A 20608-nucleotide genomic window follows, 5' to 3' on the forward strand; every position below is an offset into this window, starting at 1 on the left:
CGTGTACCGTCTTCGCAGGTGTGGGTTGGAAAAGGTACACGTCCGATGAATGGAAAGAGGTTCATTGATTTGGTAAAGACGAGGGCAAATGCGCTTCCTCACATGACTAGGACTAAAAGGGGTCGGGACGTCTTGACTCGTCGGGCCGGTTGTGACTCCGCGGAGTCACTGGGACACATTACGCAAAATTGCTTCTGCACGCACAGTGCCAGAATCAAACGACATGATAGTTTAGTGCAGTATGCTCCTGGTCATCTGAAAGAAAAGGGATGGGAGGTGCTGGTAGAACCCGAGTGCCACACCGCAACACAGAAATATGTGCCAGACCTCGTTATTGCAGGAGGTAGTCAGATGACTGTGGTTGATACACAGGTGGTGGGTACGTATTCCACCCCAGATGCCGCACATGAGCGGAAAGTGCAAACTATAGTGTTCCAGAGCTTCTGGATATTATTAAAGGGGCCAATAGTGTTGCACCGGTTGTGACTAGTTTGACTATCACATATATATCAAGTGTTTGGTCGCCAAAAAGTGCTGCAGCTCTTACCAATCTTGGGTTTGGTAGACAGGATTTTAAGGTATTGACTATACTTTGCCTTCGGGGGGGGGGTCAGGTGCTTTCGTCGGCATCAGCAGATGACCTCCGTGGTGCACGGGCGATGAAGCGCCCCGGCGGTTGTGTGTTGCCATGGGGCTATTGGTGGGTCCCTCTCCCTAGGAGAGGATAAGGACTTCCAGACTTCATGCCAAAGATCAGCCTGATGCCTCTGCGAAGGGGTGGGCGAGGAAACGATTTTCGTGCACAAGTCCTACTCGTTAAAAAAAAAAAAAAAAAAAAAAAAAGCCAAATGCCTTGGGTATTTTGTGGGTAAACAGAAAGTCAGCTTCGTTTCGGCTGCGTTTGGTTAGCGAGCCGAGTTCCCGGCGATCGCGCCTTTGGCCAGGTCCGCACGCCTCCACGACTATTGCGTGCTCCCGGACACCGCCGGGTACCCCCCGCTGCTCTTGGAAGATTCTCAAGTCCGCCAGCGCAGTTTCAGCACCTCTCCAAACGTGTGAGCAGCCGGCCGCTGAGGCTTTCTTCACCCCTTAACGGTCACTCGTTTTTTGGCTGCTGGAGTTAGTGCTAGGCGCTAGTGGACCGCTGGTTCCTACACTAAACATTTTTTTTTTCAGTCTCCGTGCGTCGAACCACGCACAAAAGTCCCTGGTCCCACTGCCATCCTTTTTTTTTTCTCGTGGCAGCTCTGCCGGTTTCCAGTTCGAACTTTCCACACGAACTGGGAGCGCATGCAACTTTGTTTAGTTGCGCCGGCCATCAACAGAGGGCAATACGTTCCACCCGTGGATTTCACCACCTCTGTTAGACTAGCAGCAGAGAAAAACGTCTTTTCACTTTTCTTTTCTTTCTTTTAGCAACATTTGTAGGTTTTTTGTTCGTAATCAAGCGCAGTTCGGCACTTTGGCGCAATAAACATGGTTTTTGGGTTGTTTTTTTTGTGCTTCGGCATGCAGCCCTGTGGATCGGATCTACGCTTTGGGGCTACGCAGGGCACCACTAGCTGGTTTTCACTACATGTAGTGGCGTAGTCTGCAGGACTAGTATAATCTAGTGCTCTAGGGAACTTTGTACCTTTTGAACAAGTTACTGTGGCCTGTACAGCACAGGCCACATTACCAGGCTCTCCCTCTCGGCCTCACAGCCTACACTTAAATACAAATACCCTGTGTCGCAAGCGGCTGGGGGAATAGTGCTTCATATTTTTTTTTCCTATTTATTTCAGCATGTCAGGGACTCATCCATCACCTAGCGTGTTAGCAAACCTTTGAGAGGCTGTATCCCTCAGAGGAGATTGTCTGCCACCTGTGCGACAAACGACTAACTTCTCGCATCTCTCTGGGGGGCACTACGAACATGTTCATAGTTGTCACTTCGTACGGAGGTGCTTCTATTGCCTCGCCAAAACGTACACCAAGAGCACCTCCATGTCGTCTCATTACACAAGGTGTCGGAAGAAACCATTAGTATCGCCCACTTCAACCGTAGTGACGAACGCCGACTCACACAGTGTGGCCAGCAACGAGCTTCCGCAGGCTTCCACTCCTTCCCCTGCAAGTCACACCGAGGAGAAGGAGCACCCAGAGTTCTCCCGGGACTCCAAGAGGGCAGACATGTCGATGCCCTTCACAACCAGCACCCCTGCTTTGCGTCTCCCACCAGCAGGTGACTGGACCACGGAGGACGTCAGGACTTTGGCGGTCCAAGAATTGTCGATGCCCGCCAAGATGAAGTTTACCAACAAAGAACTCGCCAAGGGGTACGCAGGGGTACCTTGGCAAACCATCAAGGGCATCAGGGGGCGGAAGTTGTACAGGGACTTGCTACAGCAAGAACAGCTGCGGAGCAGGTTACCTCGGCCGGACTCCAGGGTTCCTGCACATGGTGAGCCCCCCACTGCCACTCCAGGGGGACCACTGCCATCAGTGCAAGATTCCTCCGGCCTGCAGACGGACATACCCTCATCACCCCTCACCACGCCAAGACCACAGCGGTGAAGCGAGAAGTCCATACATCATTCTCCAACCCCGGTCACCCCCCGAGATATCCCCCCTACACCGGAGGCAAGGCCCTGGACAGAGAGGGACACTCATGCACTCGTGCTGTGCAAGCTCCAGGCTTCTCTGTGCATGCGTAGTGACGAAGAGCTCGCTGCATTGATGCCAAGAAGAACATGGCAGAGCGTCCGGGACTACCGTCTGATGCCCCAGTGCGCAGAGGCGATGCGCAGGGAGCTCGGCACGCGACGGGGAAAGGATGTCTCACCCTTACTCCGAACTTCATCCCTTTGTGGCCCCTCGCCAGACACCCCGCCAACTGTCATCGTTCCTGGTCCCTTTGCTAAATCCATCATCGCAGAGGTCACACGTACATTGGCACCGCAAACTCTCTTCCACCAGCAGAGTTCAACGCGCGGTGGACCGTCTCGGAACTGACGGCACTGGCCAGGGCAGAGATCACCTGCAAGGACCACCCTCATATGAACCTTGCTTTTGCCAGGGTATTCACCACCCAGTCCTCACAGGGAATCACAGGGCAGCGAAATACACGCCATTACAAGGAGATCCTGGAGACCTTCAAGGCGGCGGCACACAAGCAGCCGGTTCCTATTCAACCGGTCCGCGTTCACGACGCCGGATCTGCCTGGGTGCGTCTGCAGCCCGCACCAGGAACCCCTGTCACCATCGCTCAAGGGTTGCTGGACCCCATCAAGATAGGAGAGGACCTGGGGAGAGGGGAGGCACCGAGGGCAGCAAGAAAAAGAAGCGTCGTCTAGCCAAGAACCGTAACCAGCGCCGTAACGAACGCTATGCAGAACATCAACGGCTGTACAGTCTGGGGCCTAAGGTGCTCGTCGACGAGTTGGGGCTGGACTGGGCTGACCCAGCAGTCCTCTTCTCGGAGCTCCACCGGGTTTACGACCTTCTCATGTCTACACCATCAAGACCGGTTGACGGGTTCATAACATCCGAACAAGTACTCAACGTAGAGGTGGAGCCGTTCACCGAAGGAGAGCTCCAAAGAGTGCTCAAGAATACCGACGCAAAGACTGCCCCTGGCCCGGACGGCCTTACCCTGAACGAGGTTTCCAGATTCCACCAGCCATTCTTGCCATCATTTTCACCAACTGGTTGGCCTTCGCTATGCTTCCCGAGGACCTCAAGGTGGCCAAGAGTTTTCATACCCAAGTCCCGCTCGGCCACTACTGGCGGAGACTTCAGGTCCATCACCATCTCATCCATCCTACTGCGCATCTACACAGGGGCGCTGCTCCGACGGTTCGCGCAAGATCACGTCTTCCACGACCTCCAGGGTGGATTCGGCGACGACAGGAGAGCTTCATCCAACATCAGTCTTCAGGCCCTCATGAAGGCGAGGAAGCAGGCTCGACAGAGCTTCTACAGCCTGAGCCTCGATGCCTGCTGTGCCCCGTCTGCGGAGTGCCGGAACTGCACCACCCCATCCACCTGGCGGGCGCCTTGCACCAAGCTCGCGTCGCCGCGGACTGGGCTCGCCGAGCCGCACCACCTCCTGCTGCACCTCCGGCAGCTCCCCGCCCGTTGAAAGTCGCGGAGGCCATCCGGGTGCTCCGCCGATTCCGCCCGGATCTGCTCCGCGACCCGGCCCACGAGGAGGCCATCTTAGACCTCGACCTCTAAGGGGGAGAGGTGTGGGGCGCTCGGCCCGCCACACGGCGGCCAAACCGGCGACTAGCGGGGGGGCGGCTCCCGGTGCCCATTGCATACGCACGGGCTTAAAAGGGGTGGCCAGTGCGGCCGACAGGAGTTGCTGTCCCGAGTCTTGGCCAGGTCGGGATCCAGGAGTCATGGTAATAAACCCCGCTTGACCCCAAGGAAAGAGTCGTCTGATTGATCACCTGCGGCGGACGGCGGAAGTCGAACGCTACAACACTCCAGAAATAGTGCCACAAAGAGTGCCGCAATGATTACGAGTATTTTACCTACTTTTCCTTCGTTCAGCACGTTCCAAATGGAAGTGTAGCTTTTCAACAATTATTTTTCACAATGGCATGTTCTTTAACAAAGGAAAGTGGTACACGCATTTATTATGGGCATATAACTGAAAATCAAAGCAGAATACTAATTATGGTCTTTATTTCCAAAAAGACAAGATACTCTGGGTGCCTTGCAAGACTAGGCAGGTAGACGGGTCCGTATGGAGGAGCGTTTGCCAGCCAGCCAGGGCAAACACTACAGCGTACCGAAAACACAAAATCGCTACATTGCGCGAATAAACTTTAAACATTAATTCATAGACGTTGCAACATCCATGAAACACATACAGGCCGTGGTAATGAACCACTAAGGTTGAAACCAGCTACGCTTCGAACGGGCTCGCCGCCGGCAGAAGTGGTCCGGGATGGAACGCCAGTGCCACCTGATAGATTCTACACAAAGTGCCTCACATGGAGGCCGCCGCTTTTTCCACTACCCGCCTTATTCTGGTTCGCTGTAGCTCGTCTGCTCACTGTGCGATGACGTAAAGGCGGGCCCTGCAGAAATCACAGGCTTGAGGAGAGCGGAGGCCGGCGCAGCTTTGAAACCGGCTGCCGTGGCCCGTGTCTGCCCTCGGGCAGAGTGTCGGGGGCCTCCAGCCTTCTAGTTCACCATGGCTGACAGCCAGGAATGCGCAGATTCAGATTCCTCACCCCCTCGGGCTGCCAAGAGGACAGACTATTGGAGCTGGGAGATCCGCGGCATCTCTAGCATCGGAATCGTTGGGTGGGTGTCCGACTCCTCTCGGTTCTAGGCGCAAATGTTACGGGCATGGTGGAAATCGATATAAGTAAAGCTCCCCGCCCCCCCTCCCCCCCAACCTGCGTTCACGCCGCTTCACAGCGACAGTGTGTGGCTGCTAAGTGCAAAAGCATTAACCCACTCACCCCCCCCTCCGTACACGCCGCGTTGCGGCGTCCAGCTGACAACCCAAGCCCTGCTTTCCTTCATTGCACATCCGGAAAGGAAGTCTTATACCCTTTAGTTCAGCAAAATTTTGTTGGCAACATTTTTTTTTTTAAGTGTTAATCATAAAAAAGAAATGTAGTAAATATCGACAAAATAAAATGTTCAAGAAAAAAGAGAAAAAAAAAGTAAGTCCACACTGCAGACCGAACCGGGGTCCGCTGCGTATGAGGCAGACACCTTGCCACTTAGCTACGCTACCGCTTCGGAAATTCGTTCTAACCATTCGTTTTATACGAGTTTCAAAACGTCGTGTGCATAGCAATTTCCAGTCAACGTGCACGCGCCCGTGCATATAATTTTACTCAATCAATGTATGCTCGAAGATCCGCCTGCCTCCAAGGGTGACGGACATGACGAGCGAACGGCACATTCAATGCCCATGTCCACATGCCCGAGGGCTCGAACCGTTGCGCTGACTGGGGTTTATTCAAGCCCTTCAGAGCTGTTCTTCAAGATGATTTGCTCAAAGTATCTCGGTAAGTGGCCAAAAACCACTGCAGAAAACACTGATGAGTAAGACTAGGCTGTCTTATCAAAACATTTTGTGGTCTTCGGACGAAGGCCGAGTGTTTCTTTTCTCGTGTTACTGTATCTAACTATTCTTTTATGTGCTTGCTTGAAAACCTGGTTGCGTCCCACCATTAGCTCTGAAGATAACTTTCCGCCCTATTTTGAAATTTTTTTCATCGCGATCGTGACTTTTTTTTGCGAGGTAGCATAGGAGGTGGTGTGATGATTGCAGTTGACAGGCGGTACAATTCAAAAAGACGCGAGGATTTAGAGGGGTCCCCTGAGTGTCTATCGGTTGAAATCGAGTGCACAAAGCGGGTGTTTTATTCGGATTGTTTTATCTCCCTCCTCAAACTACACCTCATCAGGTGTCTTGTAACATTGAGAATATAGTGAAAGAGTTGTATAGGTGCAACCTTTTGATAATGGGGGACTTTAACGCTCCAGGTATTAACTGGACAAATTTAAATGTTCACACTGACAACTTTTATTGCAAGCAGAAATGCAGCCGTCTACTGAACTTCGTATCGTTTTTAGATCTCAGACAGCACAATTATGCTCTTAAAGGGGTGCTCTGGCGATTTCTTTATGGTCCCCGATTGGCTTGAAATTTTGCTAAACTCGCCAAACAACATCGCCAAAATAGTATCCCAAATATTAGGTCAAAATAATTTTTTTTCACGAAGTTATAGAATTTACAATTTTGGTCCTCACCGTGTTTCTCAAACTGAAAGTCTCTACTGGCAACAACGAAAAAGTGACGTCAGTTAAAGTGCAGGGGTTCACTCTTTGGACTGTAGAATTTGTTCCCAACTGATTCGAAGCAGTTTCATGGTGTCAAATGAATGCTTTGGATGCTCGCTCCAATCCCCGTGCTCCAGCACGGAACAAATGATTGGCATATTCTATTTTTTAGACTGCTCGCTCGACTGGCAAGCCTGCCCGCCACTGACGTCACGGCACTGAAAAGTGCGCGTATGTTTGAATGTTGGTTTTTGCACCATTTTCATTTGCCGCATTGGCAATAACTATTATGAATTTCGTGATACTAAATAGCATACCGGAAAGGGTAAAGGCCGGGGAGTCAGGAAATATACCCTACTGAAAAAACCTGTACAAATGTATACCGGCCTATACCGGTTCACACCGGAGTCCTGTATTCTCATATCGGTAACCGGTAGCTCTGTACCGGAGACCTGTAACCACGTACTGGCGAAGCCGATACGCCGTACCGGCTGCCCATACCATGTACAGGCGGCCGGTAAACGCGTACGGGAACAGCCGGTAGGCCACACCGGTAACCGGTAACCACGTACCGGCGAAGCCGATACGCCGTATCGGTTGCCCATATCAAATACAGGCGGCGAGTGAACACGTACCGGCGAAGCCGGTACGCCACACTCGTGGGCCGTAATAACGTACCGGTGGCCAGTAATCGATGCGCGGCTAACAGCAACCACGTATCGGAGCGACCGGTAACGCCTTACCGGCGCCGCACTTAAACCGGCGGTCGGTAACCTTGTACAGGCTCTAGCGGTATACACAATAGACCGATCTCACTAAGCGTTGGGCGCATGCGTAAAGCCGCCATAACTTTAGTTCACAGGAGGCAGACGGCCGTGCACGCGAGGGCTCGTGCCTTCTCGTGCTCTGCACGCGAAGAGCTCCAGCGAGGTTGTCGCACGTGCCCAAAGACTAAAGTTCCCTCGCTGCATTGCGGCAGCGGTGGCGTAGTCAAACTGGCCGGTGAGATCGGTCTATTTAACGCGACCAGAAATTATCAGACCTCGACGGGAACGCGCTCACCGCGAAACTAAACTGTGATATTTTTTTCAATAAAGAATTTTAATCAGAAAATCACATATTAGGTCATTTCAGTTTAACAGTTTCAGCTATCAAACTGAACCATTTTATGACATGCATATTTAAAGTCATAAAATGAGAAAACCAAATCCATGGGAAGCGAGGCCGAGATAAACGAGAGTTTGCTTCATAGCTTTGAGCCCTGTACCGCGGTAGTTTCGGTTTCGGTTTATTGACGTCGGATTGGATTGGATTTCGTAGCTGCAAGCTAGAGCGCAGAAAAACCAACGACGGACAAACAATGTTTTTCTTAACAATAAATAAACTTAACATGGTAAGTTTCTATGCTTTTAAATGTTCTAAAACTATTTTGAGTAATAATAGTATTAATATAAACTAAGGCAGATTATTTATTTAATCCAATCCAATCCCTACATACCAGCGCCGCTGGCTAGCCGGCCAGTGCGAGCCAGTGCTGTGAACCAAAGCCGCATTGACGTTAGGGCTATCTCGATCGGTGTGTATCGGTGTCGATATGTACTAAGCGTACGTGATTTATATTGATGGCGCGAAGGCAATAGTCAGCGTGGTGAACCGTATCAAGAAGTTCAAACCGGCGAGCGTTGGCGACTTCGACCCCGACGTGCCGAAAAGCGTCTACTGGGAGGCTGTTGGAGCGTGCGCCGGGGAATGGTAAGTTGTTGTCTACGCATCAGGGGCTCGAAGCACAACGTATACTGCAAACCGTTAATGGGGAGTTTTCGTTGATCGTTTTCGCTGTCCCGCAACGCCCTCCGCAACTCGCTATATACCCGGAACTCTACAGTCAAGACTATCGGCGGGCACGCGCATCTTCGTTGCAGAGGGGGAAACGCGGTCTCCGAACACTCCCTAATGTTCGCCAGCCCCCGATGTTTTGCAAATTCCACGCGTCCAAAAATTAGCGAAATTTAAGGACACGTGGAAAGCGGAAATTTCGTGGGCCCCCGTTCCGGCGTCTAAAATTCGCGAAATGTGGTGGGCACGAATATGTCCTTGCGCCCGATTCGGTCCTTGCGCACGATTTGTGAAGAACTGGGCGGCAAGAGCGAAGGGTTTTACGTTGTTTAACTACAGGGCGCTCCAGATGGTAGCGACGACACTCAAAATAAATCGCAACAAATCGGCTTTGTAAGCTCGACAAATTTACCACATAAGTTCGACTAGGTGGTGCATTTAATGTGTAAAAATATCGAAAAAAATAATTTTTGAAACAAGGGTTATAGCGCAGGCTGGCTGGTGAACGGTCATATTTGTAAACCCCGATACAAGAAGGGAAAGGGAGACAAACACGACGACTTTGAGATGTAATTCAGTGTGCATGTTTTGTTTTACAGAGACACGAGCTGAGCTGGTTGCTGCTTTGAAAAAGAAGCACGTGGCCATCCCTATGGTATTGAACTCAAGGTTCGAGGTTTATGTGTGCCTTTAGGCTGTTTTTCTTACCTCATCTTCGGCTCTGTTCAGAAGGAGGGGGTTCGTCTTTTGTTTCCCTTTTTCAAATCAGCAGCATACTTCACTTCCGTTACCAGTGGGCAGTAATCGTGGGTAAATTTGAACGGTTAGGCTAAAGAATATCTTGCATTTTGTTCGCTTTATGAGTAATTGTGTCCATTCATTATGGCTGGTCAGGACTATTTGTACAGACACTTTTTAAATTGCTTGCTATTCTGGTACACAGATCCGGTGGGTAGAACGCTCTATGAAAGTGGACCACAAGCCGCACATTAACACACAAAGTGCCGCAGCTTGGCCACTCCTGGTCTCGACTGTGCTGTAGCTGCAGTTGTCCCTCTTCAATTTCAAGAGACACTCTCCTGCTCGTTTCTCGACCGCATTAAATCTGAATTCGACACTCTTCAGTCTTACGAGATGTGCTCACCTGCTCTAAGTCAAGTCAAAATCTCGCTGTACACGAAGTTACATCTCTTCTCCACTATCGCAAGACGTCCTCATTTGTTTGGCGTCCTGCTTGCGTTGCAGCCGAAGTTTCCTCTCTTTAATCTTTTCATCCGCTTCAATGGTCCTCTTGTTCTCCAGCTTTCAACAAACATGTTTTATGTTGTTCCGAAGTACCCTAGGCACTTTGCTTTCACTGTGCCTCAGCACGCTTGCGTAATGTTCCTCTGGTGAGACCTGCTTTCGTATACCGACAACGAAAGATGATACTCAAGTCTGGTTCACAGAGCTCTCCTCAGATGTGGCTATGTGCGACTGCGACCAGATGCGGCGCACATTGCTATGGCAACAACGGCGTTGAGTCACTGGCACGTGCATCAACGCAGCTCTTGCCTGCAACCAGTAGCTCTTTCGCAAATGCTTACCCATGTATGCTCGTAGTGAAGCGGATACGATGCCCGGCTTAGACTTCAACAGTTGTGGGTTTGAGGCGCAGTGCCGGCGGCATGTTTTTCTTTTCTGAATTATAATGTGCCGGCACATGCTCTTTTCAAAAGCAGTTACAAATCCTCGGACCAACAGACGCCTAAAGTGCATATGCTTTGCTTATAGATGCTATCGTATTTAAAAGCACTGAATTGCAAGTACAAAGCAACTGAGAGTTTACGTTCCTCATAGAAAGTACACTGGGTGCAAAGTAGTATTATCATATTTTACTTTCTAACTAACTTAGAAGTACCTTTTAACACAATATTTTATCATACTATTTCGTTTACCTACACAGTGTTTTCTGACAACAGGTATCGTCCTTTACAAACTAGAGTATGTAAAGGACGATATACCAATTATTTCCTGTACTGACAGTGAATACCGGATATCTTGTCAGGGACGTCTGGAAGCATTTCTTCAGGGAGGGGGCTATCACAGGTATAGGGCTGAAACCTGCACCCAAAAAATAAAGGGGGGGAGAGCAATTTAATGTGAACTATGTGTGTCCCAATTATGTGTTGGAGTTTATATTAAATAAATATTACAACACCTGGACCTTTTTCTTTTCCAGATTTTGATGTCGCCATCCCCTGCAGTGGGTGGCAAGTACAAGAAAAAAAAAAAAAGACAGAGGACAGGACGTCCGCTGTGTCGCTTGGGAAGCATGCCCGGCTGGTTGAAAAGCTGAGGTCGGCAAAGCAGAGGGTGCTGAACCTGGAGCAGGAGCCCCAGATAGAGAGGACGCTATCAAGAAGCAGCTGCTGGCACTACTAGGTAAGCGTGGAGGCACTTTCAGTTGCTTACCTCACACACTACACATTATGTGCTCACACTTTATCTGAGAAATCAAAAGTAATTTTAATTTTTTTTTGTCGCAAACAGAAGTAAGCATATACTACAGGGGTGCTTCAATGTATCAATGAGTTTAAGAGGTGTCTATAATTCTCTTTTCGTCTCTTAGGGTGCAAATGGAGCTTTGAGAGTTTGTTTCTTGTTGCTGATGGCGATGAGCCCGTTTTGCTCGGCAGCACTTTTGCTTTGATTGAAGAAACATTTTTCTGGTTCTGCAGTATGTCAAACAATTACGTCATACCAAGACACCATGGTCTGTGCGCATAGATGAGGCTTGAAGTGAAAGTTTGTTCTGTCAGTCAAAACATTTTAAATATGCGCTTTCTGATGAGGCCGGCCAGCACACATCCTTTCGTCATTGGGGACAAAGGAGTTCTTTTTGTTGAGGAGGAGGGAGTGAGGAAGCTGGTCGTAGGCATGACCACAGCACCAACAAGGCTGAACTTTAATCGGGCGGCAGATTGTGTCTAGCGACGCAACTGTGCAACTGGTTAAAAGGTGAGCAGACGATCTGCTACAGCATTGAATTTCGTCAGAAAGATTGAGCTTATATCTCGCAAACCGTTGGAAATGCTTGGCATGAATATTCATTAGCTATTCACCGGTATTTTTTGTGTAAACTAAACAACCTCTCTGCCGCCCACTGCCGGCGAACTTGAGCGCATTTCTTTTCTTCCTCTTTTTCTTCTTTGGTTTTGTTTCTCATCCTTTTGTTTTGTGTCCTGCTTGCGCTACTTTTCCAGTCCCGGTGTGTTACGGAAAAACAAATAAGCACACTGCCGGTAGTCTTCTGTGGCATGAAGTACTATGAAGCCCTCATGCCATCAACGAACCAGGAAAGTGCTGAAGTCCGAATAATCAAGCTTGTCTGAATTTTTGGCGTCCGAAAAATCGGTTGACTCCTGAACTGTGTCTTGTTTCTAAAGAGTGTTTTATTATGTTGCAGTGGACAATGTCCCGTCTGGCAGGGTTGGGTCAGCTCCTCCAGCTTGCCCAGCAGTGGTTCCTGCAGCTGGCGCTCCTGCTTCAGTTCACGTAGTGCGAGCTGGTGTGGATCACGCTCGACCTGTACCGGCCGCTGATGCTGCTGTTCCAGCAGCGGATCTTGTAGCAGGCCCGCCGGTGGCATTTCCCGAGTGTGTGCCAGTGCTTGCAGAGGCTGATGACGAGGTAAGTTCAGAATTTCATGGAATATTCATTCCAGATATTGGGCAAGTGACTAAATTTTATTGTTTCCACAGCTCCTTGAATGAGGTTATTTATATGCTTCCTTAAATTTAACCATCGGGCTGCTTCAGAATGCTGGTGAATGTAAAGAGTAGGGCCGGGCATTGATAAGATATTTCTTTCCCAATTAATTGGCACTTTTCTGAAACGTTTTCTATCTAGTGTCCTTGTCTTATTTCGAGGTTTTTCATAAATCATGTACCAAGTAGCCCAATTAAAATTGTGTTATAATTGGTACCCTTCTTTCGCTTTCTCTCTTTACTCTGAACTCACTTAAACGGACACTTAACCCCCCAATAAAAGTTTTCATTTTTTGCCAGCCGATTTTTAATAGTGTCGAAAGACTACCAAATTAATATTTTGCAACAGTCACATATATTTTATTAAAGGGAAGCTACGGAGCTTCTTGGAAAAAATGAGTTAGAAGTGAATTCTAGTGTATTTTTACCCCGTGAACCCGAATACCCAAATCATTTGCTGCGTAAGTATTGTTAAACGCGAGAAAAACTCGAAAGACAGTCGCTGTCCATGACGTCATCGACGGCTCTTTTCGCTGCCCAAGGCTAGGGGGGCGGGGCTTCAGCCATATTTTGAAATTGCTCTTGTAACTCTCCGGCGCGTCGCATTGAAATATAATTTTGATATCTGTTATTCTAAAGGCCAAATGAACGCAATTCAAGCGTTTTTTCTCAAATGTAGAAGTGCCCCATCTTCCCTTTAAAGCCAAAAAACGCAACTGCTCAGAACTGAAACTAAAACCCGCGCACGGAGGTCGGAGAAGTGGAGAGGAGAGAGTGAGTGGGCGGAAGTCACGTGGCTACACCCGACCGTGAGCTTTTTTGTTTTCCCCTCCGTGTTTTTTTTTTTGTGTGCATAGCAGACGACATGCGTGGCTGGAACTGTTTGCTATGCGATTCTTTTGCAGTTATGTTTGTTCCACTCTCTGTTCTGTACTTCAAGATGAGGTGTTCTTTACATTGAGAAGTTGGAGACGAGTAGTGAGTGCCCGTGGTGAATTTCTGTGATTGGCTTTGAAAAGAATACGCCCAAGATGTTGCATGAAGAGCTGCCTTGCATGTCCTGCGTCCGAAAAAAGTGGCATTGTGCGGCAGACGTCTACACAAGTTTCCGAAAGATCAATGAGATCGGGACCAATGGCTGGCTGCATTTCCTGTAGAGCATTTCTATCTATTTCTAGGTTCACCTTTGCCATGGTGTCTTGGTGGAAAAGGACAAACTGTTCTACGTGAGGGGAGCCCGGGGAGACTCCATGTTCGTTAAAGAGGCCACGAAATTGATCTTCGGCAGGGAGAAGCTGCATGGGCGGAGTGTGACTGGGGTGCTATGCCGGCGCTTCAAGGGCGCTTTCGCCGAGAGGGCCCTGACTCCAGTCAAGTTGGCAGCAGTAAGTGCCCACTTCTCACAGATGTCTCATACTTGGTGAGTCACTCAAACCTTATGGCTTCTGAAGTTGCAACCTGCTACGACAAAATTAATGTGATAAAATATTCCAAGGCTTTCGGAACTTTCAGTGTTATAGGCTGTTGAAAGGTCACGGTTCGACTAGTTCGAGCTTTAGGAACGTGAAGCTCTGAGCGCAAAACCGAAATGAAGAAGCCCTATCTCCCTCTTTGTTTTTAATATATGAAGAAAAGTAAAGTAACCTTGTCACGGTCATCTAGGTCCCTTGGTGCTTTCTGATGTATTCACACTGAGGAGGTTTTACAGTAACATGCTCCGCATTGCAAATATCTGCTAATCCCTGCAAGTTTTGGGGGAGGTCCATGATATCAGTGGCCTGCTTGCAGGACCTTCTGCTGAGGCACTTATTTTTTCTTTTGAACGAAAAGCTGGCACTAGCAGAGTTGTGAAAGTGAGTCTGTTTGTTCACTAGAACTGCTACAACCGAACTATGTTTGGCTCTGTCCTTTGAGTACTGCCCATTTTTTCTGAACCGCCTTCTGACCGTGGGTGTTCCTTCTTTCTAGTGCTCAGTTTTCTTACCAGGGAACTATCTCGTATGAATAGACCATTGAAGGGTCGTAACACGGATATTAAATTAGTTAAATGGTTCTTGATATCAAATCTGTGTTGTCAATTTATATACATGCCCAGAACAACAATTGCAAGTCAACATCTTTCTTTTGCACTAAAACTGCCGGTCGAGAATTGTGTGTTCAGTGTTCATTTTACTTGTTCCCATGGTGACATTGTTGGGCATGAAATAAGTTAGAGGCTGTGGGCAATCAGAGGCCCATGTTCATAATTGAAAATACATATTTAGCTTTATTGAACATACTTTTACTTAAGTTAACAGGCAGGCGAGCTGGTTAAGGATAGACGTGGTTACCCAGGAACGTGGGGAAAAAAAGGGACAGACAGACACGAAGCTCTGGAGCTTCGTGTCTTTCCGTTCCTTTTTGTCCCCTGCTCCAAGGTCTATAATTTTCATAAACACTGAAATGCAAGGAACACATTGTTGCAAGCAAACTTTAAGTGCATAGTTGTGGAAAGTCACACTAGGTCTTTTCGATTTGCTTGAACTGGCTGATCTAGTTCAAATAGTGTAAGAACTGACTCATTAGATTCAACCGGAAGTTGCATGGACGCTGAACTGGCCTGTTCGATTTATTCCAGTGCTGCACGAGCTCAGCCTCAGTTCCACAGAATCTTGCGCTGGCCGAAGTCAGTTCAGCGTTCATGCAGTAACAGATGGCAACTCTTCGGTCTTTCGGAAACCAATTACAGGGTCGTTTGTAACGCTGCAGCTTAAGTTCACGCAGCCGCAGCCCGACTTGCGCACTGCTTCTGCACTCCTCTGAACTCGGTCTGAACTGGTTCAAAACTTTCGGGCCGAATCATGCATGCCTGCTGTTTTAAGCAGACTGTGTAATCGTAAGAAGTTGCTCTTGGGGTCTACATGGTATCACAAGATATTAACAAAGCATAAATTGTAGCGGAAATTGCTTACTTATAATTGCAGGAAGTAAAATATTAAATTTTTCAGGGAACTGTAGATATACATGACTTATTGTTGTATTCTTTTCCCCTGCAGATGCCTTCAACGAGTACCTATGGAGGCATCCTCGAGAGGCCTCTCCAGGGAAGAGGATAGCTCGGGTGAATCTACTGCAGTATGCAAATTTGTTAATATCCTACTGCAGGATATTAACTAGAAGTTTGACTTCTAAGCTTGCTTAGAGGTTAAGCTTCTTGTTGGTGTTCTGCAGATGCCAATTTGCGTTCACTAAATACACGTATAACCTGAAATGACCTGGCTCATGCTCATTCTTTGCATGACAAATGCATGTGAATTGTTAAACCTGCAAAGATCCGTCCATCCGTTTGCAAACGTTGGACACCATGTTGATTCCTATTACTGCGTCAGAAGGGATAAACCTTTAAAGATATAGGTTTCTCTATCTGAACAGATGAACATGCATAAATATTGGTTCCTATATCTAAATGAGTCAACCTGTAAGGTACGGGTTCCTATATCTAAACGGGTCGACCCGTAAGGCACGCTTTCCCTTACCTAAACGGGTGAACCCGTACAGGTGCGGGCCCCGTATCTAAACGGGTTGCTGTATCTGAATGGGTCAACCTGTACAGGTACGGGTTCCCAGTATCATACGGGAGACCCGTATCCCATAACACCGTATGAGATATACGGGTCAACCAGTATGAATTTTTATACGGGTTTTTTCAGTAGGGTAGTTAGTTGAGGCAGCTAAACAAATCGCCAGAGTACCCCTTTAACAACCAGGAGAATTCTTTAGATTCATGTTTCTCTAGTATGGAACGCGTTTCCATCGTTCGGAGTCAATCCCCATTGGTCCCTGAAGATATATATCACCCTGCACTTGATGTAGTGTTCTCCCGTATTTCACCAGTTTGCACTCCTCCTTCCTAAAGATGCCTTCCTCACACCTCGTATAGTAATTTCTCGGCAGGCGACTACATTTAAATGCACTATTATTTTACGGATGTCAACTGGGCATCTGTTCTTAAGCCTATCAATGTGAATGAGCAAGTCACTTGCCCCACGAAGAATTGTTCTGGGGGCTATAGAGATATTGTCACGGGTGGTGACCAGAATGACAATAAATAAACAGGAAGAAATAAACGTTTAATGTGGCGAACTTGTGCCGAAAACAAAACGGAGAATAGAAAATAATAACAAAGCGTCGCGAGCGTCGAGGTCGGCGAGACAGCGGAGTCGAGCGCTGGGGCGAAACTGACTCGACAAGGTCGCGGGCGGCCTCTTATCTAGAGTGAGTCACTATCTCGAAGATTCGGCGGAGAAGGTTCGAGCGTAGCGCGCTCGGGGCGAGAATGAACAAGCACTTTCTAGAACAACAAAAACAAGGATGAACGATAGTTATGTCCAAAGCAAGAATGAACGAGAACTTTCTACAAGTCCGTGACCCTGCGCGCGGCATTATCCCCCCCTTTAAAAAGTGCATCGTCCCGATGCAGCACAAAACGAAGAACAACAAACAAAAACAAATCCAAAACAAAGAGGCAGCAGAATCGCGAGTCGCAGTTCACAGTTCACAGTTCACCCGTCGACGAGAGTGGAAAGTTCTATCGTTCGTAATACGGCTTCAGCCTAACGACGTGCACCACCTCGGGTCGCGGCTGACGTCTTGCAGATGGGCGCGTTCCGTCGGGTAGAACTTCGTAGTTCAGATCGCCGAGGCGTCGGATGATCTTGTAGGGTCCGAAATAGCGTTTCAGAAGTTTTTCGCTGAGACCGCGACGACGTATTGGTGTTCAAACCCATACCCGGTCTCCGGGTTGAAAGTGGACGTCCCGGCGACGAAGGTTATACCGGCGTGCGTCGACTCGCTGTTGGTCTTGAATCTTGACTCTTGCCAGTTGACGAGCTTCCTCCGCGCGCTGGGAGATGAGTTGAGCGTCGTCGTTGACATCACCGGTTGGCACGTGAGGCAGCATGGCGTCGAGCGTCGTGGTAACCGTTCGGCCGTGTACCAGTTGGAACGGTGTCATTTCCGTGGTTTCTTGAACCGCTGTGTTGTACGCAAACGTGACGTACGGCAGCACCTCGTCCCATGTCTTGTGCTCTACGTCGACGTACATGGAAATCATGTCGGCGATGGTTTTGTTGAGTCTCTCCGTCAGCCCGTTGGTCTGCGGGTGGTACGCCGTGGTGCGACGATGGCTGGTGTGGCTGAGACGAAGGACTTCTTGCGTCAGCTGGGCCATGAAGGATGACCCGCGATCTGTAATCAGTACTTCAGGTGCGCCGTGTCGAAGGAGAATGGACTCGACGAAAAATTTGGCGACTTCTACGGCTGTTCCCGATGGCAGGGCTTTCGTCTCGGCGTATCGTGTAAGATAATCGGTCGCGACGATAATCCACCGATTTCCTTGCGTCGATGTTGGGAACGGCCCAAGCAAATCCATTCCGACTTGCTGGAAAGGCCTAGTTGGGGCAGGTATCGGCTGCAGGAGTCCTGCTGGCTTCGTCGGAGGCCTCTTACGTCGTTGGCACTCATGGCACGACCTTGTGTACAGATGGACTGTTTTCGGGAGTCTCGGCCAGTAGTACTTGTTACGAATCCGGGCGAGCGTCCGGCTATAGCCAAGGTGTCCAGCCGTAGGGTCGTCGTGGCATGCTTGAAAGATTTCTTCTCGCAGGCTGGCCGGAACAACCAGCAGCCAAGCAGGGTTGCTCGTTCCGAAGTACTTCTTGAAGAGCACACCTCGCCGCAGAACGAAGCTTGACAAGTCTCGGGCCAAGACTCTCGGAACTGAACTTCCCTGGCCTTCGAGGTGTTCGATCACGGCGCGAAGTTCCGGGTCGTCTCCTTGAAGTGCTCCCATGTCGGCATCTGTCACTGCACCGAGAAAACAGGCGTCGTCGTCGTCGTCAGTGCTTTCGGGAGGAGATTCGACTGGGGCCCTAGACAAACAGTCGGCGTCGTTATGCTTGCGGCCAGACTTATGCACAATGGCCACGTCGAATTCTTGCAGTCGCAGACTCCAGCGAGCGAGGCGTCCTGACGGGTCCTTGAGGTTGGCGAGCCAACAGAGAGCGTGGTGGTCCGTGACAACGCGAAACGGGATCCCGTACAGGTACGGGCGGAACTTGGTTAACGCCCAGATGACAGCGAGACATTCCTTGTCGGTCGTCGAGTAATTTTTCTCTGCCTTAGACAGTGCCCGGCTTGCGTAAGCGATCACCCTCTCTGCTCCGTCTTGTCTTTGGGCGAGTACCGCGCCGAGTCCGGCGTTGCTGGCGTCCGTGTGAACTTCCGTTTCCGCTGATGGATCGAAGTGTCTGAGGATAGGGGGCGACTGGAGTCTTTCCCTCAGTTTGTTGAACGCTTGTTCTTGCTCCTCCCCCCAATGGAAGTTCACGTCGTCCTTGGTCAAATGCGTGAGCGGTGCAGAAATCTTGGCGAAATCGCGAACAAAACGCCTGTAGTAAGCGCACAGTCCAAGAAATCTTCTTACGGCTTTCTTGTCTGATGACTTGGGAAATTCTGCAACAGCAGATGTCTTGGAAGGATCAGGGCTTACACCCTGAGCACTCACGACATGGCCCAGGAACTTGAGCTCGCCGTAAGCGAACCGACATTTTGACGGCTTTAGTGTCAGTCCAGCATTCTGGATAGCCTGTAGTACGGCTCGCAAACGTCTCAGGTGCTCGTCGAAGTCGCTTGCGAATACCACGACGTCGTCGAGATAGACGAGGCAGCTTTGCCATTTCAAGCCGGAAAGAACGGTGTCCATTACGCGCTGGAACGTCGCCGGTGCTGTGCACAGTCCGAACGGCATCACTTTAAATTCGTACAGTCCGTCCGGCGTGACGAAGGCAGTCTTCTCACGATCCCGTTCGTCGACCTCGATCTGCCAGTACCCAGTCTTCAGGTCCATCGACGAAAAGTATCGGGCATGGCGCAGCCGGTCCAGAGTGTCGTCGATGCGTGGCAGCGGGTAGACGTCCTTTTTCGTTACGGCGTTTAGTCGGCGATAGTCCACGCAGAACCGAAGAGTCCCGTCTTTCTTTTTCACCAGGACTACCGGTGAAGCCCACGGGCTGCTTGAGGGCTGGACAATGTCGTCATCGAGCATTTCTTGGACCTGCTTCTGGATGACTTCTCTTTCTTTCACGGAAACACGGTACGGCGACCGATGCACAGGAAGCGCGTTGTCTTCAGTGACAATTCGATGTTTCGCAACGGTCGTTTGGCGCACCTTTGACGACGTGGAGAAGCACTCAGTGAACTCGGCGAGAAGGTCACTGAGTTGTCGTCGTTGTGGGGTAGGCAGGGTTGGGTCGATGTCAAACTGCGAAGGCGGCGTTGTCTTAGGTGGCCACGAAGAGAGGTCTTCTGATATTCCGGCGATTGCGGCTGCGTCCGGGAGTTCCTCGGCGTGGCCCACGGCGGTGCCTCTCGTAAGGTGCTGGGCCTCCTGTCGGAAGTTCGTTACGAGTGCGACAGTAGTGCGTCCGTCTTGGAGCTCCGTGACGCCTCTTGCGATGCCGATCCCTCTTCCTAGAAGCAACTGGAGGCTTCCTTCGAGCAAAACGTCGCCACAGAAAGTCTCATCGACCCCGACAGGTACGAAAACACTTGACTGCGGCGGTAGGTTCACATGGTTTGCGAGGACTCGTACCGCGGATGACGTCATTTTGGGGTCCTCATGTGGTGGAGCAGGTTTTCGAAGCGTCAGCCGGTTTGCTCCGAGTTCGATGACGGCGCCATACTCGCAGAGAAAGTCCATTCCGAGGATAACGTCCCTCGAACAGTCTTGCAGAACGACGAACTTGACAGGGCACGTCTCACCGTGGATCTCGACGCGAGCAGTGCATCTCCCGACCGGTGTGATGAGGTGCCCTCCGGCGGTTCGTATCTGAGGTCCATCCCACGGCGTCGTGACTTTCCGAAGGCGGCGGGAGAGCCTCCCACTCAAGACTGAGTAGTCTGCTCCAGTGTCCACGAGCGCTGATGCGTCGTGGCCGTCGATGACGACGTTTAGGTTACTGGACACCGTTGCAGGGGCGTGGTTTCGATCTCTGGTAGCGTTCGAGTGGGGGCCCTCCGACGTTCGTGGAGGATCTTGGCGTCGGTCGTCTTCGGCAACTCCACCTCCAGGGGTTGCCGCGCCTAGTTTCCCCGGCGAGGAGCGAGGGGCGACAGGCTTTCACGTCGGGGTCGGTGCATCGGCGAAGCTGGACGTAGTGGCGACGGCGACCGGAACTCTCGGCGGG

The 20608-nt window shown here is 50.0% G+C and overlaps 2 long non-coding RNA genes across 2 annotated transcripts; one reads left to right on the forward strand and one right to left on the reverse strand.

The window, feature by feature from the left end:
• Positions 1-2244: 2244 nt before the first annotated feature.
• On the reverse strand, positions 2245-3246 carry LOC121833875. Its single transcript, XR_006076918.1, has 3 exons — positions 2825-3246; positions 2414-2502; positions 2245-2332 (listed from the first exon to the last, which is right to left on the reverse strand). It is a non-coding gene; the product is annotated as an uncharacterized LOC121833875 (long non-coding RNA).
• Positions 3247-9242: 5996 nt separating this feature from the next.
• Positions 9243-12146, forward strand: LOC121833876. Its single transcript, XR_006076919.1, has 3 exons — positions 9243-9303; positions 10856-11058; positions 12083-12146. It is a non-coding gene; the product is annotated as an uncharacterized LOC121833876 (long non-coding RNA).
• Positions 12147-20608: the final 8462 nt, after the last annotated feature.

Source organism: Ixodes scapularis, unplaced genomic scaffold (genome assembly GCF_016920785.2).
Source record: "Ixodes scapularis isolate PalLabHiFi unplaced genomic scaffold, ASM1692078v2 ptg000005l_1___fragment_1__unscaffolded, whole genome shotgun sequence".
Lineage (NCBI taxonomy): Eukaryota > Metazoa > Arthropoda > Arachnida > Ixodida > Ixodidae > Ixodes > Ixodes scapularis.